We start from the raw sequence: 15,804 nt of genomic DNA, 5'->3' as shown, positions 1-15,804 counted from the left end.
GAAAAATTAGACTTAGCAAGAAATATTATTTCTGAAAAATTTGAGGTTAATATGAAATATTTTAATTATATTTCAATGATTATGCTTAAAATATAATTATATTTCATGTTTCAGTATGGCTTAACTGAAATTGGAATACATAATATGGTAGGAAACTTAGTTTACGTTTTGAATTGACACTCAGGCAAATTTAATACACATTACTGTATATACTAGAGAAACGAGTAAAAAGCATTCTTAAATCATTTATTTAATTGCTATTTATTCATTATTCATGTTTTGATATAGTTAGGTACAGAAGGGATGGAAAAACACAAGTAACAATTAGTTTATATTCAGGACAATAAAATGTGTGATCAACAATAAGTGAATAAATTATTAATAATGTTATAAAATGAATAGAGTAATTAAATGAAATAATGTCATAGGAAAATACGACAGGGGTGTGATTAATTACTGCAAGTATTGTAAGAACAATATTATTTCAGTAGGTATGGTTAAGAAAAATTTTGAAAGAATTGGTTAAATTTTATAAAATCGAAAATATACTTATATTAAACTCATTGAGAAAGGACTCCAGGCACAGGGAATTATAACAAGTATGAAAACCAAAATTCTGTTTAACAAAAATACCCATATGCATGCAGCTGCTTGAAGTTAGAGAGACATGTACAGAAGGAAGAACTGCAGTAGTAGAGAACTAGAGATGATGATTTTTTTAAATGATCCCTGAGAAATAACTGGGACTTATTAGACTAAATACAGGCATGCCAATGAATAAAACAGGATATGAGGTGCTTTGGTTAGGACCCAAACTAGTCAGTGTATGAAAGTTCTGATAATAGATATAATCTCCTGAGTGAAGAACTAGCATTTTGTTTCCTTATTAATGACCAAATTTCCTTTACAACCAAACGTAGATGTTCCATAAGCAGTTGTTATAAAGCACAGGAAAGTGTTTAAAGGAAAATTTAAGCTTTGAAAAGTCATTAGACTATTGATGTTTCTGAAAGCATGTAAACGAAAGTGAACAAAATAGAAATATATGTGTAGGTAATATTAGGGGAAAAAGGGTACAAATATTGAAAAGATGAGAGAACTAGTAAAGTAGTGGAAAAAAACTGGAAAAGCAGGATATTCAAAATACTTGAAGAGGGGATGGAGAAATTACAGCAGGAAGTGAGTTTAGTTTACATTCACAAAATTGAGGCCCGAGCAATAGCACATTGGTAGGGCATTTGCCTTACACACTGCTTACCTAGGACAGACCATGCATGGTTTGATCCCCCGATGTGCCATATGGTCACCCCAGTCAGGAGGGATTTCTGAGTGAAGAGCCACGAGTAACCTCTGCGCATCACTGGGTATGGCCCAAAACATATCAAAACAAAAAAAACTGAAATAAACAAAACAAATACATTCAAAAAACTGGGGTTTGATTGTCCCAGCATCCTATAATGGTCTGAGCACTGGCAGGAGTGATCCCTGAGTACAGAGCTAAAAGAAAAATCCCTAAACACAGTGAGGTCTGGCCATTTGATTTTCTATATTTGAATTTGAAGACACTCTTGTAAGTGTGATATTTATGATACTGCATTGCATTATCTATAGTAAAGTATTACTTCTAATTCTACATTCTATGTAATTGGTTCTTATATAGTTTACACAGAATTTTTTCTTCCAGCCAAGACAAAGGACACATCCCAATTTCTTGACTTGGGGTTTGACCATTAAGCCTCAAGAGTTTGTATATTAGGTCATGTAAGATATACATTATTTATAGTTTTTAAAATATCTAGTAGCCAGAGGCCTATTAGTGTGATAGGATGTTAGCTTTTAGATAAGTAAAAACTTAAAAAGAACCAAATACTACTTAAAATTTCAGTGGAAAAATGCTACACTATTTGATACAAGATTCTAAGAAGATAGTGGAATGACCAAACTAAAGCAAAGTTATTGTGACCTGAATTTTTCTCCTAAATTTTCTCCCTAAATTTTAGAATGCACTTTTCAATCATTAGATAAACTCTTACTATGAAAAGTAGACTCAACCCCCTATTTTTGGTCTAATAAAATTTTTTTATCAAGTAATCTAGAAAAATAAACCACAAAAGTACACAGAAATCTCTCTATTGTATTTTATTTATAATGAAAGAAACTGTAGTCACAAAAGTAAACAAATTGGAGTTAGAGAGTATAGTGGGTAGGGTACCTGCTTTGTACCTGGATATCCCAGGTTATACCACATATGTGACTCTGAGATGCCAGAAGTCATCTCAGAATTCAGAGTCAGGAGTAAATCCTAAGAGTACTGCCATTTTAAACCCAAAAACAAAACGAGAAAAAAAAATAGGAGCCTACATCAATGCATAGTCGATTAATGCCAAAAGGTTTTCATCTTGACAGATAAATTTTCTTCCTTAGATTCTTTAAATGTGTGGCTCCAATATTCAAAGAGCATTATTTTTTTTAATTCTTTTTTAAATGATTTTTTATGAAGACCCATGGTTTACAAAATTACTCATAGCTGAGTTTCAGGCATAAAATTCTCTAATATCAATCCTATCACAAGTGTTAGCTTCCCCCCAATCATTGTAGCCAAATTCCTTTCCCCCTCCTATCTTTCCCACTGACAGGCACATTTTTAAGTTTGGTTGTATATTTGGGATCTAGTGCTTTTCAGTTCTGTTGGTTCTGGGATAGAAATATATAAACCACATCTATATTTCCAATGTGTCTGAGACCCCTGCCTCTTAGTCCTGTTTCTTCCCTTCTGCCTTACCTTATTTCCACCTGTACACTGTCAATGTGTCCAATGGTTTTGACCCTGTAATTCTGAAAGACTAGCCTTTATTGACATCATCTTAATACACAGAATTATAAGTCTCGATTCCATAGTTTCTTATTAGTTGTTAGTATATAAAAAATTAAATTTCTGTAAAATTTCTCAAGTAATAGATCTCCCATTCTAGAAACAAAAAAAATAAGAATTGATACATTAAAGTTAAAATTATTAGCCTCAGCCTGTCAGTGAAAGACTGGAATTAATAAGAATGAAGTGGGTATATTTCCTTTGCTTCTCTTTATTCATTTTTTATCCTTGATCATGCTATGCCCCAGTAGGCTGATGTGCATCAGTAAGCTTGAGCATGGACTTCAATTGAACTTAAATAATGAAGAGAACAAGCAAATAATAAGAGAGAAAAAGAAAAGAAAAATAGGATTACTTATGTCCAACCCACTGGATTTTTATTTGTCAAATATATCAAAATTATATCTCCTGGTACACAGCGCCATTGTAAAATTTTCTCTATATGTATTACTTTCCCTTATACTCCCATCCTTTTTTCTAGACTTAGAGACTACCATAACTTCCCAACTACCAGCTCCGGGAGTTGCACTAACTTTTATGGCATCTTATATCCAACCTTCAGTTTCCTAATGACATTATTAAACTCTCAAGTTACTCAATTTGAGCATATCATTTATTTCCTGCGGGGAACATGACTGATACAAGAGATGGAACAAGCATCCGTAAAACACTTGATTAAAAATAGCACACCTCATTTCTGCTTTATTCTTTTTAGTAGCCTATAAACCTAGAGTTTGGGCTTCATTGTGTTCCCAGAAAAAGAAAATAAATTTTTAGAGAATTACAAGTATTTTCCTCACAACTGTTATATATCCTTCTATAAATTAATATATATTAATAGTTTAAAATGTGAACTTAGAAAATTAGCTCTGAATTACATTTGTAATAAAGGTAATTTTTAATTGACCTATATTTTAGAAATACAGTTGTGTAATTAAAGAGAAAAAAAGCATAGATTTTTTTTCATAGTTTTAGCAATAGATAGGCATTACACACACAAGTTAGCATTGACAATGATCACTTCAACAATACAAGATAACAATTTATGCCACTTTAAGGCTGGATTGGGGCCTTGCCTTTCACAAGAGCAAACTGAGACAGAACAAGGTTTGATCCCCGGTATCTCATATGGTCCCCTGAGCCTGCCAGGAGCAATTTCTGAGGGCAGAGCCAGGAGTAGTTCTGATTGCCATCAGGTGTGGCCAAAAAACAAAACAACTTTTTTCATGCCTATTGAATTATTTTAATAGTTTTAATGTAGTTCTATATATTGAACATTACTACATTTTATATACATGGTTGTTTTCTTTTTTCTTCCATATTTCTTTCTTTTTTTTTTCTCCTTTCTTTTTTTTTGGTAGTTGTCACCAATTTTTTCTCCCTTTTTTCTTATCCTTTTTATCTCCAATGACGGTGGATGGATGCTCAATCTACAACAAGCTGTAAAGTGGAGACCAGGTGCACTAGCATTCTGGGGAATAAAGGAGGGAGATATGGGATGCATACTGGGAACAGGGGCGGAGGGAGGACAGCACTGGTGGTGGGAATGCTCCTCATTCATTGTCACTATGTACCATAACTGATGCAGTGAAAGATTTGTAATGCATTTTGATCACAATTAAAATAAAAAAAAGAAAGATCACGTGTGAATATTGCATGTGGGTGAATGTCTTCTATTATGATTACCTTATCATTAAGGCAAGGTTAGAACAAAGCATTGAGTTTGAAAGGCAAAAACTTTATTTTATAAATTAAATGGCTATTGAAAACCCCATTTTGTTCATGTGCATGTGGGAAAAATGATCACTTGGAGCTAATCAATTGACCCTATCACAAAGGACAGTGGGGACATGTCCACACATACAGTACTGTATAAAAGGCAACGAAGAGTAACTACCAGTTCTAGATTTCTTGAAAAATGTCCAAGGTTTGCCAAAAATATTCCACATATAGCTGCAAACCTTGTTAGTGAGTCTAATTACCTTCTAAATCACACTAGACTCAATCTATTGTATTTAGAATTGAGAATAATGGAAAAATCAAAATCAGATCTATTGAATTGTCTATTGGATAGTATGATTATAGTCATATTTTGGAGAATTATTGATACCTCAAAATTTAAGACATGCCTTTTTCCATCATGTACTTTCTTAAGGGAGAAGAGCTTTTAATTGGTGCCTAAGAGATCAAGGGACACCCGAGTCTGTATAATCTGTTCATTGCAATTGCCCAAGTATGCAATGCTGCTGTGGCCGACAGTGATCTTGGACACCCACTAGTATTGAAGACCTTCAGACAAGGCCATACCCAATTTAGTTCTTGAAAATCCACACTATGTACAGAACTAATTGGAGGACCTTGTGATACTGGTTATTAGATCCAGGTGAGGTGTATGGTTGGCATACACTCTAACCATTGTACAATCTATATTAGGAGTTTCATTGCTTAAAAATAAACATTAAAATATATTTTAAAAGTTCTAAGGTTTGTTGCAATAGTAGCTAATGCAAAACTTAATAAAATATTTTAATAAAATTAGAATTAAATAGCTAAGGTGCTAAATGATAGCAGCCAAACCTTACTGATACTATCAATTTTCTTTGAATGCTGCTTAGAGATTTTTCAAACTTTTTTTTGAATTTTAATTCATTTCTTCCTCACAATAGTCCTATTAGATTGATATTGTATTTAATCCTCTGCCAGAAAGAACATAACACTCAAAAGAGCTAATTAAATAGCCCAAAAAGTGCTAAGGTAGTGAAGTGAAGAATTAGGAATGAAAATTTTAAATTCTAACAACTATTGTTAAACCATAGGGATATCTCCAAACAAGCTGAGATTTCTGTCAGAAATATTTGAAATGATGAAAGGAGGAAGCAGTCTTGAATTTATGAAGTCCAGATAGAAAATATCACATGAAATATATAAAACATACCCTCATTATTATCTGTTTTTTATTTTTATATTTTATGTTTTGGGGGACCACACATAGATATTCTCAGGGGTTCCTTTTGGCTCTGCATACAGGAATTAGTCCTTGGAGCGCTTAGGGAACTATCTGGGATGTCAGAGATCAAACTCTGGTTAACCATGTGCAAAGAAAATGCCCTTCCCACTGTACGATTGTTGCAACCTCGCTATATTTAATTTTTTTAAATAACATTAATGAGCTTGATTGCTCATATTAGATATTTTGATAAATTCTAGAATAATTTTTATTTAGTCTGTTCTCTAATAATTTACTATGCAGCTACTTAAAAATAAAAGCCTTCAAATTTCCATAATTGAGTTCTTAGTATTCTTAGTATTAATGAAACAATTTCTACAACATTCTCATTGTGTAACTTTCACTTATCTGGTGGGTTCAGTAACTAACTGCTAACAACTTAGTGCTTGATTCTTGGTGCTCACAACTTACCCTTGAGTTTGTAACCTCAGTTAGACTCTAATTGATGGCTCATCACCTGTGCTTAGGTATTTTATTTTATTTTATTTTATTTTGGTTTTTGGGCCACACCCTGTGACACTCAGGGGTTACTCCTGGCTATGCGCTCAGAAGTTGCTCCTGGCTTCTTGGGGGACCATATGGGACGCCGGGGGATCGAACCGCGGTCCGTCCTAGGCTAGCGCAGGCAAGGCAGGCACCTTACCTCCAGCGCCACCGCCCGGCCCAAGGTATTTTAGATATACTTCAGCCTCAATGTGTGAAGCTCAAATTTTCAACGTTCAATGACCATTTATATTTATAAATCTTCCACATGTACAAATATCCTTCATTCTTTATTTACTATGTTATTCTTCCTAGAAACTGGAAATTGGAGATTTATCATTCATTGATAGTTTACTTAAGTTATCATTATGTTTTAGATTAATATTTAACTCCTATTTTTGTAGGCCATTCTCTCAATCTCATTTATAATATACTTTCATTACTTATTATCATATTACTTTAATGCTGAATTCAGAGTTATCTTTTAAATTTACCCAATAAAGCTGTCCAATTGCACTAACTTTCTGTTATAAACAAGATCTTACAAGGGATGAGTTTTGCGATGCCAACATATCTCTCTTACCTGAATATGCTGTATCCTAACCTAGGAAAAAATGAGCTCTCTATACAAGCCTATACTTGCAAAACTTCTTTAAAATAAAGCACAATCAATTTATCTATGCCTAATAAAATTTGTATAATATAGTTATATGGAATAAATTCTATATTAATTACTTAACACATTCTTCAGTAATGTAAATAATATGTTCTGTGTCCTTAGAGAAGTAAGTTAAAACAAGCTATGTTTTTAAATAGAAATATAAAAAACAATATCAATATCAAGAGTGTAATCTAGTGGTAGAACACATTTTCCACACATATAAACAGCTGGCCTCATGTTAATATATTAATATTCAATATTCAATATTCAAAATGTGTATTGAAAATAAGAACAAGAACTGAAGATAAATTCACAGGGAACTTGAGAGTATAGGTGGTAAAATGTCTTTCTCAATTTCAAAATAAAGGCCTTTAAAAAGAGAATAAAAATTAATAATATTAGGACTGATGATAAATACAGATATCTTAGGGGCATAGAAATAAAGAATTATACTGAATAAGATTATGAACCTAAATTTGTTAATAAAATAAAGATCAAAATTCTTAAAAAATGTTATCTGTTAAAATCAAATTTTGTCAAAGAAGTTAAATTGATCATTGAAGTTCTACAGCATTGGAAAATATTTCTTTGTTTTTTTCTCCTCATTTTCACCAAAACTTGTTTCTGTCTATTTTGATGTTGACTATTCCTACAGGTATAAAGTGACACTTTGCTGTTTAGATTCTCATTTCCCTGAAGAAACAAAAACTTTAATCCAGAAAGGCATATACGTATCTACATTTAGTATAGCATTATTTGCAATAATAGCTGTAATCTTTAAACAACCCAAAAAATCTAACAGCAGATGAGTGGATATGGAAATACTTGTGCAAAAATACACAGCGATATATTGCACATCTAAATAAAAGAATGAAATCTTAAAGTTAAATACTACTGGAATGGAACTGGAGGAAGTTATGACTTAAGTTGAGTCAGAAAAAAAATAAACACTAGATGACCAAACTTATTTGGAGGATGCAAGGAAACAAAACAATTCTCAATGGAAACAAACTTGAGATAAGGTAAAGAAATGTGATTTGGGGCCGGGCGGTGGCGCTGGAGGTAAGGTGCCTGCCTTGCCTGCGCTAGCCTAGGACGGACCGCGGTTCGATCCCCCGGCGTCCCATATGGTCCCCCAAGAAGCCAGGAGCAACTTCTGAGCGCATAGCCAGGAGTAACCCCTGAGCGTCACAGGGTGTGGCCCCAAAAAAAAAAAAAAAAAAGAAATGTGATTTGAAAGCACTTGAGCCAGGCACTGATATAAAAAATGGAGGAGGGAAACTGACACTGGTGGTGGAAATGGTGTAACAACACTGCTAGTAAAATCAAAACAAATGTGAAAAAAAGAAGAAGAAATATATAAATATAAAGAAATAGACAAGGGCCAAAATACAGAGGGTAGGGTTCTTGCCTTGCATGTGGCCAGCTTGAGTTCCATATCTTACATACAATACATTCTCTGAGTAAAGCCAGTGGTAATTCCTGAGAGCCCTATAAACTGCTGGTGCACCCCACCACCCCAAATAAAAAAGATCTAATTGGGGTCTGAGCGGTGGCACAAGTAGTAGGTTGTCTGCCTTGCATGTGATAACCTAGGATGAACTGCGTTTCCATCCCCTGGCGTCCCATATGGTCCCCAAGCCAGGAGCGATTTCTGAGCTCATATCCAGGAGTAAGCCCTGAATGTCACCGGGTCTGGCCAAAAAAAAAAAATCTGATTTTTGCTAGTGAAATGGTGAGTAGAGGCAGTTTTGAGAAGGAAGTTTGCGGCTTCCTTCTCTACCTAATTTAGGTCACGGGGGGGGGGGGGGGGAGAATCCCTGGACTAATCTTAGACAGATGAAAATAAATTATAAAGCCCTGCACAGTACAGAATTTATATTTCACCAGCCCAGAAAGTCTTCTATTGAACTGCATTTGAAATCCACTGTCCACTTTTGCATGTCATAAGGGTTGATTCTTGCTGCCAGTATCTCTGAAAGAATTAACTCAAGCTGAAGCAACGAATTAGTATTTGTAGTGCAGAAAAGAACATTCTACACCTTACTTAGGCTTTTATAGTTTATTCCCTTGCCATCATAAAAAGAATTATAGGACAGGATGAAGTTAAACAGCTGATTTTAGAGATTATAAGGATAGGGAGAGAGATAGAACATGGATTTTTCAGGAAGTGGAGAATATCTTGAATGATTTTAGGAACATCTTGTACATGGATGTTCTTCAATTGCGTTGGACTGGAGTTTACTGTAAACATAAGAGTCAGGGCACTGTCTTAAATAAAGAACTTTTGGTGGTCCTACTTCATGTTCTTAACATAGCTATTTGTGTCTGATGAAGTTCATCTTGTTTTGAGGGACATAGCTTCTCCAATGCCAAATTTCACTTCAGTTTCAGACTCAAGGAATCTTATTCTAGTCAGTTCCTGTGTCCACAAATGGGTTTAGCAATAATTTTTCAATTGCTTTAAAATAACTGACAAAGAAATTTCTTCAAAACCCATATTCATTTTATTATATCCCAAGAACTCATTGCCCGAGTGGCCAATATGTACTTGCCTACTTGTTATAAGCATATCTGTATACTAAAGACATTCAATTAATAATATCCTTATAAAAATGTAATTTTAGATGAATTCACTGATAAAGTCTATCAGTGGAATTAAATTTATCAGTTAACTACATTATTTTCCAGAACCAGAAAGAAAATCTCTCAACTGTGATATCAGAAATATCTGGGTAGCAAAACAAAAGACAACACAAGAAAATAGTATAACAGACCAATATCTGTCATGAGAAAGACCAGAGACAAGCTCTTTCTTTTTTGTTTTTGTTTTTGTTTTTGGGTCATACCTGGCAGCTCTCAGGAGTTATTCCTGTCTCTATGCTCAGAAATCGCTCCTGGCAGGCTTGGGGGACCATATGGGATGCCGGGATTCGAACCACCGTCCTTCTGCATGCAGGGCAAATGCCTTACCTCCAAGCTATCTCTCCGGCCCCCAGAGACAAACTCTTTCAAAAAAATTTTTTCAACCGGGGCCGGAGAGATGGCGCTAGAGGTAAGGTGTCTGCCTTGCAAGTGCTAGCGTAGGATGGACCCGTTAGATCCCCCGGTGTCCCATATGCCCCCCCCACAGCCAAGAGCGATTTCTGAGCAACATAGCCAGGAGTAACCCCTGAGCGTCAAATGGGTGTGGCCCAAGAACTAAAAAAAAACCCTGAGCGTCAAATGGGTGTGGCCCAAGAACTAAAAAAAATTTTTTTGTCAACCATATTCGACAATGATTAAACTACTACTGAGGTATTACATTCATTTCATATATTTAAGTCTGTCTCAACATTCAAAATTAATTAATATCAATTAGTTAAGGAAGAGAAATCACATAAATATAGGAGACAGAGTAAAAGTATAGCGAATAAGATACTTGACTTGCTGAAGACCAACTGGAATTCATTTCCTGACACTCAATATTGTTCCTCGAAGCCACACCAATGTGATCCCTGAGCAGAGCCAGTAGCAAGCCCTGAGCAGTGCTGGGTGTGTCCCCAAAATAACCCTGCTCCCCCAAATGAAAAGTCACATAACCACATATAAAAGGAATGGATTGGATAAAAAAATTAAAGTAGTTAAATTACTTTTCAACTTGATAAGTATGATGAACAAAATTTAAATCAAATCCATTTTAATATTAAGAAACTTGAAGTTTGGTGCTGGAACGGTGATGCTAGAGGTAAAGCCTCTGCCTTGCAAGCACTAGCCTAGGACAGACAGTGGTCGATCTCCCGGTGACCCATATGGGTCCCCCAAGCCAGGAGTGATTTCTGAGCACATAGCCAGGAGTAAACCCTGAGCGTCAAATGGCTGTGGCCTAAAAAGAAAATAAAAAACACATAAAAACAAAACAAAACAAAACAAAAACAAAGAAACTTGAAGATATAAGTTTCCATATTTTTCCACTTTGAGTGGAAATAACTTCAGTATTGAGAAACTTGAACTTTGTCTCTTCTCTACTGCTTTTCAATATTGTTCCAAAACTACTAGTTCATATGATCAATAAAAAGTAGATCATCTTTAATAAAAATAAAACTATGTTTATTTATCAATGACAAGACTGTTACTGCAGAAAACATGAATAAAAACTATAATTAATCATTATAACAATTATTAATATTAAAATTCAAGTTAAATAATAATTTTCTTTTTTTTTTTTTGGTTTTTGGGCCACACCCGGCCTTGCTCAGGGGTTACTCCTGGCTGGCTGCTCAGAAATAGCTCCTGGCAGGCACGGGGGACCATATGGGACACCGGGATTCCAACCAACCACCTTTGGTCCTGGGTCGGCTGCTTGCAAGGCAAACGCCGCTGTGCTATCTCTCCGGGCCCAATAATTTTCTTAAATGTCAAAAACAATGAGTAGAATTTAAATTTAAAAATAGAAATACATTTACATTAGTACCCAAATAAATACTTATTTATTTAATGTTTTATTTATTTATTAAAATTTATTTATTTTAAGTTAACCTCTCAATATATGAATAAGATCTACCAAGAAAAAACTACCAAGAATAAAATCAATATAATCAAAATAAATATATATTGCATGCTCATATATAGGAAGAGTCAATATTGTAAAGAAATTTGTTCTTCCCAACCTATCTACAAAAGATTCAATATACGTAAACCAAAACCAAATCTCAAAAGAAAGTTTTGTGGATAGCAGTAAACTAATTCTAAATTTTAATTAGAGTAAAAACCCAGAGGAGACAACACAGTATAAAAGAAATTGAAATACTGACTTCTCTGAATTTTCGGCTTTATATAAAAAACAAAATTACTCCTGAGAAGGTGTTTTAGTGAAGAATAAACAAATAAATCAATATTATCGAAAAAATTCAGATAGATTCACATAAATTTGAAAAGTGGACTTGGAAAAATAAAGAAAAACTTTTTAATGAGTTTTTTTGGAACTATTGGGAATTTTCATGAAAATATAAAATCTAGACAAAGAACCCACACACTCCATACATATTGACTAAAAGGGAATCACAGACTTACATAAAAAATCCAAATTATAGACTTCTGGAAGATAACATAGAAGAAAATCTATTTAGGTTTAAAGTGAAAATTTTAATTAAAAATTGATTCTCCATTGTTATAAAAATAGATAAAAACTAAAAAATCTCTTCCTTAACCCAAACAATTATCACCATCATATATTCAATGTATATTCATAAGAGTATTCAAGCATAAAATTATTGAAATGGATATGTGCTATCAAATTTTCATCTTTGTGAATTTATATTTTATTATTTTACCATGCTCTTTTTTGTCTCTTGGTTTTATTTATTTTTTGGGGGGGGGTGGGTCACACCCGACAGTGCTCAGGGGTCGCTCCTGGCTCTACACTCAGAAATCGCTCCTGGCAGACTCACATATGGGATCCCAGCATATAGATGCTGAGATTCAAACCCCGTCTTTCAGCATGCAAGGCAAACGCCCTACCTCCATGCTATCTCCCTGACCCTCTTGGTTTAATTTTCTATGATATACTGAGAATTCAGCTTTTTTATATCACACTTTAAGTTACTTCTTGCGATCTTATTCAATATTTATCACATAAACTAGCTTTCATAAGTATCTGGCAGAAAAATTGGTGAATTCAATAAAATAACAAAGACTATTATGCTAAGTAGACTATTAGCCTTTTCTTTGTCTCATGTTTTTTTTTAATTTTTACAGTAATATTTCTAAATTATAGGAAATTATTACATTAAAATATAAGGTAGCATATATTAATATCATATATAAATTTCTAGAGCCTATTACATGTGACAAGCTTATCTCGTTGTTTATTGAACTGAAATTGCTGACTCAAGTACATTTGCTTTCTTGTTTATAAGTTGGTTTTCAGATTCATTGTAATATATACTTAAAGAATATCTATGAGGCAGTTAGTGATTTTTATTGAAGCTGGAGATTTTAACAAAGTTCCTTAAAATTTTAAAGATTTGAAGCCTGAACCTATAGCACAGCTGGCAAGGTATTTGCCTTGCTCGCTGCTGACCTGGAATCATTCCCCAGCATCCAATATGGTTTCCTGAGCCTTCCAGGAGTGATTTCTGAGCAGGGTCAGGAGTAATCTTTGACAAGTGTACCAACCAAGTGTAGCCCCAAACAAAACCACATAACTTGAACTATCTAGTTCTGCTTCTCAAACAGACGGGGATAAGGGAGGGTACCAGGGCCAACCAGATATATGATCACCAAGTAGTAAACTAGACACAGAGGGGACCACTTACTCTAGCAGCCTGGGGGGGTGAGGGTGGGGAATATGGGATGCAGGATGGGAACGGGGGGTGGAGGGAGGGCAAATTTGGTGATGGGAATTCCCCTGATTCAATGTTAATATGTACCTATAATACCACTGTGAAAGATATGTAAGCCAATATGGTCAAAATAAAAATTATTAAAAAAAAGACTCTGAAGGTTTAATAGAAAATTAAAATTCTTTTAGCAATTAAACTTCCATCACTTTTAAGAATTTAAGACAAGGACTCATTCCTGGTCCTAATTCTAGGCAGAGCCTTCTATGTCCTTTTATAATATAAATGAAGCCTCACTCTCAGTCATACTTTTGATAAGAATCCTGTTAGGTACCTTTAGCAAAGTATATCTTGATGTCTAATCAAGTACCTTTAATGTTATCTACTATGTAAATCACTTTAATGACAGTTTTCTATAATATATTCAGGATTAGGCCTGTATTCATGATAGTATCCCCTACTATAATAGTTTGAATAACATCTGGTATGAACCAATAATAACTAGTATATATAATTTATCTCTTTTATACTTATTGACCAGTAAGAAGTTTTCCAGTATCTTGAATAGTTTTTCACAAGAAAACAGAGAAATGAATTGTTGAGCTTTATTCTTTCTCCCAATACAGCTAAACTTAAGGTTTAGTTTTAATAATCATCAAAATATTCAAAAAGAAGAAAATAGTCATCTAAACTTTGTGCTATACTAAAGATCATGTTCTAAGATCATGTACTTTGAGTAATATCATGCTGACGTCTGTGAAAATAAACTCAATTAATTTGAACAAAATAATATTAAAACCAAAATTTCTCCTAGAAAAATAAGTTAAAATCAAATATGTGTCCTGTCTATAAAACCTCACAATAATAAAAAAATTATTATTTTGATTTTGGTTTTGCAGCCACACTAAGCAGTGATCAGGAATTCCTCTTGTCTTTGCACTCAAGAATTACTCCTGGCTGCTTGGGGGATCATCTATACTTCTGAGGAGTGAATCAGGGTTAGCTATGGGCTAGGCAAGCTCTATTAGTTATGCTCCTGCTCTGTATACCCTGGTAAAATATTTATTAAAAATATATTGTTAAATTACATTAAATTAAATGTAATAAAATTATTTAATGAAAATAAATTCACTAAAAAGATTGTAAATACAAATAAAATGCAAGTTTTTATAAGTAGATACAAAATATTCAATTAATGATTGTTTACTAAAATATTCCTGTTCCACTCATTCAGATTTTATTTGTCAATATCCAATGCATGTGTGTTTGTGTGTGTGTCTAAAAGAACTTGTCACATGGTTTGAGACTAAAGGCATCTTCAAGGAGGAAATACCACTGTTTAAAATGAGTAGATTCTGCACCTCAAAGGAAATAGTGACTGTGACACAAAAACCACCCATAGAAAGTGAGAAACTATTTCACCCAATACCCATCAGATGGATTCTAATACACTTTGGTCACAATAAAAATTATCTAAAAAAAAAAAAAGATAAATGAAGTACTGACAGAACTGAACAAGGAAAAAAAATCTAACCCATCAAAAAGTGGGGATTAGAAATGAATAGACACTTCCTTAATGAAGAAATAAAGATAGCCAAAAGCACAGGAAAAAAATGCTCCACATCATTAATTATTAAGGAGATGCAAATAAAAAAATGAGTTATTTCATGCCAAGTATAGTGGTACACATCTCAAAAAACAATCAGTGCTGACAGGGATGTGGGAAGAAATGAAATCTTCACTGCTTGTGGGAATGCTATCTGTTCTAGCCTTTCTGGAAAACAATATGAACATTCCTCAAAAAACTGGAAATTGAGTTTCCATATGATCCAGCTATACCACTTCATACCCTAAGAACACAAAAACACAATAATCTTCTCTGCAGGACCTATACATTTATTTATTTAAATAAATTTACTTAAATTATTTTAAATGTTCATTGGCATATATACACAATTTGCCAGAACCTGGAAACAACTGAGATGCCTGACAATAAAAGAGTAGCTAAAGATACTGTTGTACATCTACACAATGAATACTGTGCAGATCTTTGGAAAGGTGAAGTCATGAAATTTTCCTATACATGTATGGACATGGAAACTATTATGTATGTTGTGTGAAATAATTCAGAGGGAGAGAGATAAACACAGAATAGTGTCACTGATCTGTCTTATTTAAATAAAAATAAAAAATACTATGGTAATAATACCCAGAGGCAATAAAGGTGAGGCCAGAAGGAACAGTTTATGATATAAAGCTTACCACAAAGAGTGGTGAGTGCTGTTAGAATAATAACCACACAAACAACTATCATGATAATGATAGTGTGTGAGAGAAATATTATGCTTGTTGCTAAGACAGACAGTAGGTTGGGGTGGAAAGAGATGGGGAACATTTGTGGTGGGAAGGTTGGTTGAGGGGAGTGTACTTTTTTATACTGAAATTCAACTATAAAGATGAG

The sequence above is a fragment of the Suncus etruscus genome, chromosome 5, assembly GCF_024139225.1.
Source record: "Suncus etruscus isolate mSunEtr1 chromosome 5, mSunEtr1.pri.cur, whole genome shotgun sequence".
Taxonomy (NCBI): Eukaryota; Metazoa; Chordata; class Mammalia; order Eulipotyphla; family Soricidae; genus Suncus; species Suncus etruscus.
Note: the sequence above shows the minus strand (reverse complement) of the source record.